The sequence below is a fragment of the Ascaphus truei genome, unplaced genomic scaffold, assembly GCF_040206685.1.
Source record: "Ascaphus truei isolate aAscTru1 unplaced genomic scaffold, aAscTru1.hap1 HAP1_SCAFFOLD_588, whole genome shotgun sequence".
Lineage (NCBI taxonomy): Eukaryota > Metazoa > Chordata > Amphibia > Anura > Ascaphidae > Ascaphus > Ascaphus truei.
In genome coordinates, this window is record NW_027456920.1 from 113,263 (window position 1) to 127,500 (window position 14,238).

General features: G+C 46.2%; 1 long non-coding RNA gene across 2 annotated transcripts in view; it reads right to left on the bottom strand.

Moving 5' to 3' along the window:
• LOC142485399 (uncharacterized) overlaps positions 1 to 6,826 on the bottom strand; it is an 87,271-nt gene extending 80,445 nt beyond the window's left edge. For both annotated transcript variants that reach the window (XR_012798450.1, XR_012798451.1), the window contains exons 1-3: positions 6,726 to 6,826; positions 6,573 to 6,620; positions 5,835 to 5,940 (exon numbers count right to left, since the gene is read on the bottom strand). This is a non-coding gene — a long non-coding RNA (uncharacterized LOC142485399). The remainder of the gene's footprint in view (positions 1 to 5,834; positions 5,941 to 6,572; positions 6,621 to 6,725) is intronic.
• Between the last annotated feature and the right edge of the window lie 7,412 nt (positions 6,827 to 14,238).

Below are 14,238 nucleotides of genomic sequence, written 5' to 3' on the forward strand. Positions count from 1 at the left end.
TAAGGAAAAGGTGGAATCCATACGGCAGAACATCCCCTGTTTCTTCCCCCCATCCTACACCTCTTCCTAACTCTCCTCCTGCCTTCCTTGAGTCTTTTTCCACTGTCTCAGAGGAGGATGTGTCGCTGTTGATCTCCTCTTCTCCCTCTACCACTTGCCCTCTTGACCCCATTCCCTCCCATCTCCTAAAACCTCTAGCTCCTACTATAATCCCTACGCTTACACACATTTTTAACTCCTCCCTCTGCTCTGGAACCTTTCCATCCTCCTTCAAACATGCAACAGTCATACCATTACTCAAAAACAGCAAGCTTGACCCTACCTGTCTTTCTAACTATCGACCTGTCTCCCTCCTGCCTTTTGCCTCTAAACTACTTGAACGTCTTGTATTCTCTCGCTTGCTCCATTTTCTCAACACTTATTCTCTCCTAGACCCTCTACAATCTGGCTTCCGCACTGCTCACTCCACGGAAACAACCCTCACTAAAATAACTGACGAGCTCCATGCTGCCAAAGACAGAGGTCATTACACTCTGCTCATATTACTCGACCTCTCTGCAGCATTTGACACCGTGGACCACCCTCTTCTCCTCCACATTCTCCATACTCTAGGTATTCGGAACAAAGCTCTATCCTGGATCTCATCCTACCTCTCCCATCGTACTTTTAGTGTCTCTTCTGCTAACACCTCCTCCTCCTCTATTGATCTCTCTGTGGGGGTACCCCAGGGCTCTGTCCTGGGACCTCTTCTCTTTTCTCTGTACACACTCTCTCTAGGTGACCTAATAACATCTTTTGGGTTTAATTATCACCTCTATGCCGACGACACACAAATATACTTTTCAACACCTGACCTTACACCTGCTGTACAAACCAAAGTTTCTGAATGTCTCTCTGCTATATCATCCTGGATGGCCCTCCGACGCCTTAAACTCAACATGGCTAAAACAGAGCTCCTCATACTTCCTCCCAAACCTGGCCCTAATACCTCCTTCCACATTACTGTTGGAACTACAATCATTCACCCAGTAGCCCAAGCACGCTGCCTAGGGGTCACGTTCGACTCCTCTCTCACATTCGCCCCTCACATTCAAAACATTTCTAAAACTTGTCGCTTTTTCCTCCGCAATATAACTAAGATACGCCCTTTCCTCTGTTGTTCGACTGCTAAAACTCTGACTCAGGCCCTCATTCTCTCCTGTCTTGATTACTGTAACCTCCTGCTGTCCGGCCTTCCTGCCTCTCACCTGTCTCCCCTACAATCTATCCTAAATGCTGTTGCCAGAATCACTCTACTCTTTCCTAGATCTGTCTCAGCATCTCCCCTCATGAAATCCCTCTCCTGGCTTCCGATCAAATCCCGCATCTCACACTCCATTCTTCTCCTCACTTTTAAAGCTTTACATTCTTCTGCCCCTCCTTACATCTCATCCCTAATTTCTCGGTATGCACCATCCAGACTCTTGCGTTCTTCTCAAGGATGTCTTCTTTCTACCCCCTTTGTATCTAAAGCCCTCTCCCGCCTTAAACCTTTTTCACTGACTGCCCCACATCTCTGGAATGCCCTTCCCCTCAGTACCCGACTAGCACCCTCTCTATCCACCTTTAAGACCCACCTTAAGACACACTTGCTTAAAGAAGCATATGAATAGCACTGTGGATATTCTAAACACGATACATAATGCTTGACCCCCTGCAGACGCACTTACCAGAACTCCCTCCTACTGTCTCTGTACGTTCTCCCTACCTACCAATTAGACTGTAAGCTCCTCGGGGCAGGGACTCCTCTTCCGAAATGTTACTTTTATGTCTAAAGCACTTATTCCCATGATATGTTTTTTATATTATCTGTTATTTATTTGATTACCACATGTATTACTACTGTGAAGCGCTATGTACACTAATGGCGCTATATAAATAAAGACATACAATACAATACAATACACACACACACAGATACAGACACACTGATACACACACACACACACCCACCCACTAATACACACACACACACACACACACACACACACACACACACACACACACACACTGATTCACACACACACACACACACACACACACACACACACACACACACACACACACACACACACACACACACACACACACACACACACACACACACACTGATTCACACACACACACACACCCACTGATTCACACACACACAGACCCACTGATACACACACACACACACACACACTGAAACACACACACACACTGAAACACACACACACACACACACACACACACACACACACACACACACACACACACACACACACACACACACACACACACACACTGATACACACACACACACACACACTGACACACACACACACACACACACACACACAGATACACACACACACAGATACACACACACACACACACACACACAGATACACAAACACACAGAGATACACATACACACACACACACACACACACATACACACAAATACACACACACAGATACACATACACACACACACACACACACTGATACACATACACACACACACACACACATACACACTGATACACATACACACACACACACACACACACACACTGATACACATACACACACACACACACACACACACACACACACACAGATACACACACACACACACACACACACACACACACACACACACACACACACACACACACACACACACACACACAAAGCTGTGAGCGCCGGAGGGGCAAAGGTGGGAGCGCCGGGGGGCAAAGCTGTGAGCGCCGGGGGGGGGGCAAAGGTGGGAGCGCCGGGGGGCAAAGGTGGGAGTGCCGATGGGGCAAAGGTGGGAGCGCCGGGGGGCAAAGGTGGGAGTGCCGATGGGGCAATGGTGGGAGCGCCGGGGGGGCAATGGTGGGAGCGCCAGGGGGGCAAAGGTACAAGGTGGTACAAAGGTAGGCGCACCCCCGCTACCACCTCCTATTACCCCCCCTGGCTGGGACCCGGGACAGAAAGGGGACACTCACCGCGAACAGAGGAGCCGGGAGCGGGAAGACACGTGTGCTCTGCACAAAGCGGAAGTCCCGCCCCCGGCTTCCTCTGACCTGCCTGCAACCAATCCCCTGCGGGCCGGCCGGCATTCTAAGTCCCGCCCCCGGCATTCTCCTTCATTCAGTCTCCCCGGCAGCATTCACACACACACATAGAAAATACTTACCGGCCGCCGCATTCTCCTCACCGCCGCTGCCCCGCAATACCGGGACCAGGGACAAAAATCGGGACATAACCGGGACGGCGCTAAAATCGGGACAGGGCAGAAAAAAACGGGACTGTCCCGGCAAAACCGGGACGAATGGTCACCCTACTTACAGACTATTCACTTGAGTGGACCATAAAGTGTCTTATAGAGGGAACTCTAAGGTGTCTTAAGATGCATTAAGATATATTATGTATGTAAATATTTATTTATATAGCGCTTTATAAGAGAGGCAATACAGTACAGAGAATTATAGTACAATAAGTGCAACAAACAAAATCAGACAATAGGAAAGGAAATCCCTGGCCTGCAGAGCTTACAGTCTTAATGCTAGATCCATTGAACTCTGTTGTGTTTACGCTAATAACGGGACATTCCTGAAATTGGTACCTGACCCTGTGTGGTAGGCACAGACACAGGGGCAGTGCCTGCCAATATCATAAAGAGCAGTGCACTTCCTATTTAGTAGAAGTGTGTGTCAGAGTTAAGAGTTCAGTCCAGAGTTAGAGTCTGCTGAGTCTGTCACCTGGCTGGCCCAGGGTGACAGAGAGAGCCTATGTCAATTGGCCGTTGGAGAAGGGGAGCCATCAGCCTCTGAGTAGAGCTGATGCAACCTTAGTTAGGGAGGTGGACCAATTCCTCTCACCCTGTTTAGGGGGCGAGGGAAGAGCTAGCCCCACCCTGGGTGCCCTTGACCTGGGGTGGTGGCAGGGACACAGAGACCATCCTGAGGGAGAGCAGTCCTGTGTGGAGGAAGACACCCTGTACCTGATATATAGTCTTGTTGCTGCTATTCTGCTGCTGTGAATAAAGAGCTGCGGCTGCTTTTAAAGATATACAGTGTGAGACTGGAATCTCTCATCCCCGAGGGGGGGGGGGGGGGACTCTCTGGAAGGATTCCACCCGTATTCCTGGGGCTCAGAGATGGAGGCGCTGCACCATTCCATACATAGTTACATAATAGATGAGGTTGAAAAAAGACGTACGTCCATCAAGTTCAACCTATGCTAAATAACAGATATTTAATTCTATATTTATACTTACTTATTGATCCAGAGGAAGGCAAACAAAAAACCCCATTAAGGGGAAAAATTAATTCCTTCCTGACTCCAAGAATTGGCAATCGGATTAATCCCTGGATCAACATCCTTCCCATATATACTTATTTGGTATATCCCTGTATACCTGTCCCATCTAAAAAGATGTCCAACCTTTTTTTGAACAAATCTATTGTATCTGCCATCACAGTCTCCATGGGTAATGAATTCCACATTTTAACTGCCCTTACTGTAAAGAACCCTTTCCTTTGTTGCTGGTGAAATTTCCTTTCCTCCAACCTTAAGGGATGGCCCGAGTCCTTTGTACTGCCCGTGGGATGAATAGTTCTTTTGAAAGCTCCTTGTATTGTCCCTGAATATATTTGTATATAGTTATCATATCCCCTCTTAGACGCCTCTTTTCTAATGTAAATAAATCCAATATAGCTAGCCTCTCCTCATAAGTTAGAATGTCCATCCCCTTTATTAATTTGGTGGCTCTTCTCTGCACTCTCTCTAGTTCCATAATGTCTTTTCTTAGGATTGGTGCCCAAAATTGTACTCCATATTCAAGGTGTGGTCTTACTAATGCTTTGTAAAGGGGCATAATTATGTCTACTTCCCTTCCATCAATTGCCCGTTTGATGCAAGATAAGATCTTGTTTGCCTTTGCAGCTACTGCATGACATTGGGCACTATTGCTAAGCCTGCTGTCTACAAGCACCCCTAAATCCTTCACCATCAAGGATTCCCCCAATATATCTCCATTTAATTTGTAAGTCGCCTTTTTATTCTTGCATCCCAAATGCATAACCTTACATTTATCTGTATTAAACCTCATTTGCCATTTACCTGCCCACGTTTCCAGTCTCTCCAAGTCCTTCTGAAGAGAAATTTCATCCTGCTCTGATGAGACGGAGGCATTCACCCCAGAAACCTGATCCTGTCATCCCCCATACCATCGCGGGAGACTCAGGCCCCCCTGTTGCCAGCAGGTATGCACCACACTCAGACACGTAGCCAGACCCTAGTACAGAGGAGGGGGGCCCGATCTGCGATTGGCCCGGGAAGGGGGGCTACATTGGGAATCGATGTTATTTTTCTTCATATTAATGGGTATCCTCAAAGCGAATGATATGCCAAAATGACGTCCATTAGCAAAACTACAATTGTTTCTTCACTTTTTTTGCTTGATCAATAGGGTGACCAGATTTCGAAAATGAAAAACCGGGACACCTTAAAAAATAATTTATTAAACAAATTACATCACGTGACACCCCCCGTTGCCATGACAACAAGACACTCTGATGCCCCTGCAGTGTTAGTGTGTATAGAGGTGGGGGCTTTGCTTGGGCCCTTCAACTCTTACAGCCAGGGCATTATTGGCCAGGAATGCCCAGTTCGGAGGGGATTACTACTTCAAAATGTATTTGATTCGTAACAACATCAAAAAACTCTAATACCAATAACTAACAACCACAGACAATGATAATCTAAACCATCAAATAAAATGTCTACGGCCCTTGTTCAAGCATGTTTGCGGTACTTACCAGATAAATCAGTGCCTGCAATCCACGACTGTATCCGCCTCTCCGAGCGTCTGAAAGCAACCCAGCGTTCCTGGTGTGTGGCTGAAGAGGTGAGGGACTCCCTCCTCTCAAACGGAAAAGAAGAGCAAAAAATAGAGTTGGAACATACCTATCATACAGGGATGAGAGAGAGAGACAGAGAATGAGAGAGAGACAGAGAATGAGAGACAGAGAATGAGAGACAGAGAATGAGAGAGAGACAGAGAATGAGAGAGAGACACAGAGAGAGAGAGAGACAGAGAATGAGAGAGAGACAGAGAGAGGGACATAGGGAGAGAGAGACAAAAGTAATGTACTGTATAACCATTATACCGTACCCCCTAGTATTCGTGTAATCATTGTCCCACACACCCTTTTACTCACGCTTTGGCAATACTGAAATGTTCTTTTGACAGAGACACACAGAGAGAAACAGAGACACACAGAGAGAGACAGAGACACAGAGAGAGAGACAGAGACACAGAGAGAGAGAGAGAGACACAGAGAGAGAGAGAGAGACACGGGCCTATTTAGTAAGCGTCGATAAGGCTGCGTCTATAGTATTTCAGACGGAGGGAAGGCACACACGCTGCAATACACTTGCTGAAGCCTGAGCTTTTTTATGGCTTTGCAGGGTATGCAGCGGGTGCGATTGGGGGCGTGGCAATAAATATTTGGAGGCGTGGCAATAACGTTCCGGCGCGGACGTCACTTTCCTACCTCACATCCCGATCCACCGGCATTTTTTCAGATGCAGCATCTGAAGCACTGTGCAGACAAGAAGAAAAATGCACACAATGCGCACCAGAGATTAAAATATAGTAAATTATTTATTAATAAAACAAGAAATAACCGAGGAGGATCCAACCCCACCTCAGTACTTTCTTCTCGTTGCTATTGCCACACTATACGTCCTGACGCCGGAAGGGAAGTTGGTACGCGACCAAGACGAGACACCGGATTTACAGTGGAACCACAACATACCACAGATTGCTGGAGGACCACACTGCGAGGGGCGCAGCCTATCGAGTTTCCCGGTCATCGTCCAAAGTCTGGAGCTGCGGAGTGACCACCGGATTACCACGGAGCCCGAGCCTGTCTCACACAATGCTTTTACCAAACGGATGTTTGTGAGTTTGCTATTTTTATCTTGTCCAGGAAATGAAATTGTTAAACCGAATTTACACATGGAGCGGGCGCTTTCTCTTCTTTTTTTTGTTTAGATATCTATCGAGGAGGTGGTTGTTTCCCTGAAGAGAGCTGCCACGGCTCCAGAGGACGCCCGAATTGGATCCTTTTATGATTGAGTTATAACATAGCTATTAGAGCTAGGTTTCTGGACTTTTATTGTGTTTAGGCATAGTGTTTATTATTATTATATTACAGCTACTTTTTAGTAATTGCACTGTTATTAATTCTGACCACTAATTCTCACTGCCATTATAATCTCTCTCTAGCCACAACCAAATTGCTATATCAGCTATATTATTTATTGGTTATACCAGGGGAGCACAAACTTTTGCAGCTCGCCCCCCTGCCGGTGCTCGCGCCCCCCCCCCCCTTACCTTGATGCGGCGTCATGTGACCTGCAGCGGCATTTGACGAGGGTGACGTCACATGACCCCGCAGCGTAATTTAACATACTGTGCTATATCTATGCACACACAGCTGTCTCTAGGCATAAAACACATCCACACCGGGGGAAGGACCAGCACAGATAACATTCCAAGAGACACTGTTTTTAAGTATACCTTTTGCTTGCTTCATTCATTGTAACATCGCCGGAAGAAGAGATCAGTGTATCTCGAAAGCTCGCACAAATAAAAGCATTTCGTTAGCCACAGAACGGTATTATCTATTTATTTTTTGATTATTGAAGCTCGGCTAACACGGTACTGATACCTCTATATATATATATTGCGCGCGCACACACACATATAACGTTTTATCCAACTTTTTCATTTATCATTTGTAGAGAAAATGAACAATGTCGCCAGAAGTGCTATTTTTCAAAATGTAACATCTCTACTAATTAGTGTAAAATGATACTTCATATAAAGCAGGTTATGGGACCCATTATAAAATGACCTTCATGTTTCTTATCACATACCAGTATATGGATACTTTCTATTATCACAAGCTGCTAACATGTGACAGGGCTCAGAGTCTGAGCCCAGAATGTGACATACAGAACATTCTCATTCTAAATTTCAAAAAATATTGTGTTGATTTCTGACCTGACTGCCGTGGTTACAGCTCAACCACTCTGTTCTACTGTATGTCACCACTTTCTGCCACAACCAGCTGACGGTGGATCTGCAAGGAGTTCAACGCTTATTGGCATCACATCTGTTGCTTGGTTGACGTATCATTTCTCCAGCTTTTTATTGTATTGTTTTTAAATAGATTATATTTATTTAGTTGAATAGATATTTATTTAGTTTAATAGATATTTATTTAGTTTAATAGATTATATTTCTAAGTTTAATAAGTTATATTTCTTAGTTTAATAAGTTATATTTCTTAGTTTAATAAAATATATTTCTTAGTTTAATAAGTTATATTTCTTAGTTTAATAAGTTATATTTGTTAGTTTAATAAATTATATTTCTTAGTTTAATAAGTTATATTTCTTAGTTAATAGATTATATTTGTTAGCACAGTAGATTATATTTACTAGTATTTAAGTCTCCCCCTCAGTGCCCCATTAGGACCCGTGCGCATATTTCACATCTTTTCGGAGTCGCTTATTTTTTAGACCCTCGGAGCCGAAACCTAAAGGGGTCAGCTAAGAAAGTTCGGATCAAGAGGAGCCGCACAGCTTAAAGACAGAACATTTCCAAGGGAGATGGAGACAATTTGGGTAAGATCTGATTAAAGGACATCCTTTGAGGAAGGAAAGGGTGACAGGGGAGTCTAAGAGGGGGGTGAGAGAGCAAGGTGGTGTGTCAGATTGGGGCAGAGCAAGAGAACGCAAAAATGATGGGGATTTGCTGCACACCAAAAAAAAACAATAAGTAGTGATACTTTTACCGGTGCCCCTTAGTCTCAGGGAAGACCGGCATTTCGTCCAATGGATACAATATGATTGATGGGAAAGGGCACACGGATTTGAATAAAAAAAGATAATTTATTGTGCCACAGACTACAATGTTTCGGCTGCTGGCCTTTCTTTGCTGGATTTAGTGGGTTTAGCCACTTTACCTGAGAAAGACCAGCAGGCCGAAATGTTGTTGTCTATGGCAGTGCAAGAGAAAACAGGTTGGGGGGGGTGGGTTCTCGCAAAGTCGCCGACCCATGGGTGAGTGTCCCCGGTGGAAACTAGTCCTGGACCCCGGGAAAGCTGTCTGTGGCCCATACAAGCTGAGTAACATGTAAAAAGGACACATGTATGTTCAGAATGAGTTAGCATGGTATTTTGAGAGGCACCATAGCAGGTCAGTGCAAGTCAGTGCAGAGCACTGCAAGGTCAGTCAATATGAGGAAGGGTCCGATGGAGGAGTTGGAGGGTCCCAGAATATCTCTTAAAGCAGGGGTGCGCAAATCAAGGGGCACGACATTTTCTTGGGAGGAGGGGCTCGGCGCTTACAGAGGCCCCTCGCTCTTCCCCACAGCATTTAAATTAAATGCCGGAGATCGCGTGCAAGGCCTCTGTAAGTTCCCTTTCCTTGTCTCCGGCGGCTTCTGGCGACAGCAATGTGGCGTCACATGATGTGGCATTGCCATAGCAACGTGATATCACATGACGTCGTTACATCAGAACGTCGGAGACAAGGTGGGGAAGGTGGAGGGGGGAGCAGGGGGAAAAGGTTGTGCAACCCTGTCTTAAAGCATTGCCTTGCATACAGATCAGAGGCCAAGAATGGATATGGATATCCGATGTGAAGCCGGAAATAAGACAGAAAAGACCGTTTCGGGGGAAGAAGGTGAGTGATGAAATAGCCGTCACTGTGTAACTCTTCCAATTACCTGCAACTTCATGCAGAGAAATAGCAACGCTTGTTTTTAACGTGCTAAGCGCCTAATGGGGAATTCAACTGCTGAGAAGTTAAGGGAGTTACTAACCCAAACTCAGCGACGTTTCTGTGTCTCTGTGATAACTCCCCCAGGACATGCCTGAAAACCAGAGGTAACTCAATGTATTTTTGATAAATAGAAACATGACCTTCTGGGGAGGGGTATATAATGGGTACTGGGCCTGGTGAGGTGGGTATAACGAGTACTGGGCCTGGGGAGGGGCGTATAACAGGGTACTGGGCCTTGGGAAGGTTGTATAACTGGGTACTGGGCCTGGGGAGGTGGGTATAACGGGTATTTGCCCTGTGGAGGGCGGTATAACGTGGTATTGGGGATGGGGTATAAGTGGCACAGGAGCTCTTGCGATACAGAGTATCACTGTCCCTGGTTACAAACACTTCATGTCTCCTGCAGATCAGGACACACACGAAGGTGGTGCCCTTTGTGCCACCAGACGACGAGGCGGGCTACGAGGCGGACGACGAGGCATACGACAAAGCGGGCGTCAAGTGGAACAATGAGGTGGGCTACAAGGCGGCCGATGACGCAGACGTGGTGTACGATGACCAAGGAGCATACGACAGGTGTGGCCGGATCTGCTGCTTCACCTTTTTTAGGCGGAGGAGAAGACCCCGGGAGCAGGTAGGAGAATACGAGAGGTGCGGACAGATCTGCTGCTTCACCTTTTTTAGGCGGAGAAGAAGCCAGGTGCAGGTAGCAGAGGAGCCAGGGCGTAGATACAGGGGTATTCTAGGGGCCCTGAGAAGTTGGTTTGACCGCAGGAGAGGCAGATAAGATCAGGAAGGCTGAGGGAGGGGCAGGTACTAGAGGGAGATAGGGATATTGGGCGTGAGAGGGTGAGAGAGAACAAGGAGCAGGGCCAGAGCACGGGTTTCATGCGCCCGAGGCAAAACTTAAAATTTGTGCCCCAGTTGTATAAAAAATAATAAGATAAATAAAATAATAAAATAAACAGTGGCGTAGATATCGGGGCTGCAGGGGGGTGCGACCGCACCCCAGCGCAACGCAAAATAAAAATAAAAGGGCGCCAAAATACTGGATAAAAAAAAGAATAATAATTTAAAAAAAAAGATAAATAAATAAAATAATAAGAGGAAAAAATAATAATGATTATTAATGCGCCCCTAGGACCTCTGCGCGCTAGGCGACCGCCTAATGGCCGGCCGGCCCTGCGAGGTATGCGGGAGGAAAAGGGGTGAATGGGATAGATATGCAGGGGGATGGGGGAGCAGGTGAGTTATACACAGGGGCACAAGGGCCCCATCACCCGCATCTCTATATACTGAGTGTGCCCCTGTGTATAACAACGCTGATCTGTGCTGCTCCATCTGATCTCACTGCGCAGTGATCCAGGGACCATCCGATCGCCATTTAATGGGGTCAGGAAGGAATTTTTTTCCCCCATTGCACAGCAGGGGTTATGTTTCGCCTTCCTCTGGATCACAGCAACAAACTGCACTTTGTGCATGAATTATCAGTGAGATCTTTATACACCCTGCATTGGTCTTCACCCCTTTGCTGCCGGAGGGGCCTGCAATGCATTGCTCTGCGTGTTACTATATCGCTCTGCAATGTGCTGCAGGCCCCTCCCAGCAAAGAGATTCATTATTTCAATAAAATACTCTCTTTAATCAAACCTATGTGTAGTGTCTTTTCTATCCGTTGTATCTATTGCTAACAGCTCAGTGATTCTTCCCCAGGACGCTGCACTAGTGTCACGCTGCCAAGCCCAGGTGTGAGGGAGATTTATAGGGTCACATATACACTTCTGCCAAAACACGAGTGCAAACAGGAAGCCCCTCTGATCTCATATATTTTATTACACAAAACGGTATCTAAAAAGGTAAAAATAACATACATGGGATTCTGCTACAAATATCTCTCTAATTACAAACCAATTAGCAAATCATTCAGATTAGTCGAGCGAAAAGAAAGGGTTAAGAATCTCATGTACAGTATATGCAGTGTAGGCTGTTCTGCAGCATTACATGCAGGGGACAACGTTTAGGGGATATAAGTAATGCTGATCTCAGAGCTGACCGGCTGACCTGCTCTACCGGCTGACCGGCTGACCTGCTCTTCTGGCTGACCTGCTGACCTGCTCTACTGGCTGACCGGCTGACCTGCTCTACCGGCTGACCGGCTTCTCTTCTTTCAGCTAAATGACCTGAATTGTGGCCCCTGTATCTCCCAATTAAACGTTTTATTGGCATATTCTTGTTTGACTCGTTCTATACAGACATTTTCTATATATTCATTGTGGGATTTGATAACATCTGTAAGATCTCTCAGAATATCACATTCTGTACGTTTGTGTTGAAGATTTTTCCATTCTCAATTTACTTAATATTAGTTTTTGGCATCAATTATTTATATCGAGTCCAAAATACCTTTATACAGAATGCTGTTCCCTTTAGCCCACAAATGCTGCTTCATTAAAGCCCATGGGTGGCACTTTATGCATTCTCAAACTTTTAGGCAACATCCCTAATTTCCAAAAGTGGGATTAAATCTGTACATATTTAAATGGTTAATTTTCTTACTCAGACTCCTAAATCCCTCCCCAAATATATCCGTTTCACATAAAAGTGTGTGCGCTTCTCCTTCCGCCTAACTGGCACGTCGTCCTTACGGGCGCCACTCCTTGCAACTCCACGCTGCCCTCCAGTGGCAAAAGAAATAAGATACATTTACTATACTCGTCTGGCAGCTGCTCCCGTATAAGGTGGGTAACTCTGTATTAGGGGTCTTGGTAGACTATATTTTATACTTATGTCGGATAGATGAGGAATTAATATTCCTAACGGGTTATTGTGAGAGGCCTTAGATCTTATCCTATATGCACGCAGCCCTCGCCTCTCTGACCTTGAACACGTACTTCAATCTGATTTTTGAGACTTGAAACTGGATTTCCCAAAACAAACTGATTTTAAACACTGACAAGACTGTAACAATGGTATTTGGGACCAGAGCTAAATTGCTAAAGCTACCAATGACAGAGCTTCAGATAAAAACCAGCTCTAAAACCATCCTAGCCCCTGTTACTTGTTTGAAATATCTGATCATTCAACTCCCATTTAACATTTGGGTTGCACATTGATACCCTGACATCCAAATCCTATGCCAAACTAGGTGTACTTTAAAGGAACAAATCCTCCCTAAGGCCCTCATGCAGTAAGCAGCGATAAGCCACTTATCACCAGCTTATCGCCAAAAAAGCCACACTGATACACACACACACACACACACACACAGATACAGACACACTGATACACACACACACCGCGCCCTGATGGCAGGGGTGGAGGCGTGGGGCTCCTGCTCTCCTCTGTCTGCCGTTACCGAACCCTTCCTATTCCCCCCTCTCTTGCTTTTCCCTCCTTTGAGGCTCACACTGTCCAGATCTTCTCTCCTCTCCCTGTTCATGTGGCGGTCATCTATCGCCCACCTACCTCTACTCATCCCCCTTCTGCCTTTCTCTCTCACTTTGAATCCTGGCTCTCTTTCTTTCTCTCCTCAGACTCCCCTGTTCTTCTCCTTGGGGACTTCAATTGCCACATTGATGACCCCTCTCTCTCTTGGGCTTCCCGCTTTCTTTCTCTTACCTCTTCTTTTGGCCTTCAACAGTGGACTGCAGCCAGCACCCACAAGGATGGCCACTACTTAGACCTGGTTTTCACTAAAAACTTATCTCTCTCTGATTTCTCCATTTCCCCTTTTCCTCTCTCTGACCATCATCTCATCTCATTCTCTTTATCTCGCTTCTCCCCTTCTCCACCTCCATCTACCCCCCGGTTCTGCAGAAACCTGCGCTCTATTCACTTACCTGACTTTGAGTCCACTTTACACTCCTCCCTCTCCTCTCTCAGCTCTGCTACAGACCCTGACAACCTGGTCAGAAAGTACAACTCTGTCTTGTCCTCATCTCTTGATCTACATGCCCCGCTTTCTCTCTGCCGCCCTCGCCCTTCTAACCCTAGACCCTGGCTAAATTCCCACACGCGCATGCTGCGTTCCTCCACTCGTTCCTCTGAACGCCTCTGGAGGAAGTCTCACACTCTCGCAGACTTCCTTCACTACAAATTTATGCTATCCTGTTTCAACTCTGCACTCTCGCAAGCTAAACAAGCCTACTTTTCTGCACTAATCAACATGCACAAGTCTAACCCACGCCGACTGTTCTCTGTCTTTGATACTCTACTCAAACCACCCTCAGCTGCCTCTCCTTCCTCCATCTCCGCTCAGGACTTTGCAGACTATTTTAAGGAAAAGGTGGAATCCATACGGCAGAACATCCCCTGTTTCTTCCCCCCATCCTACACCTCTTCCTAACTCTCCTCCTGCCTTC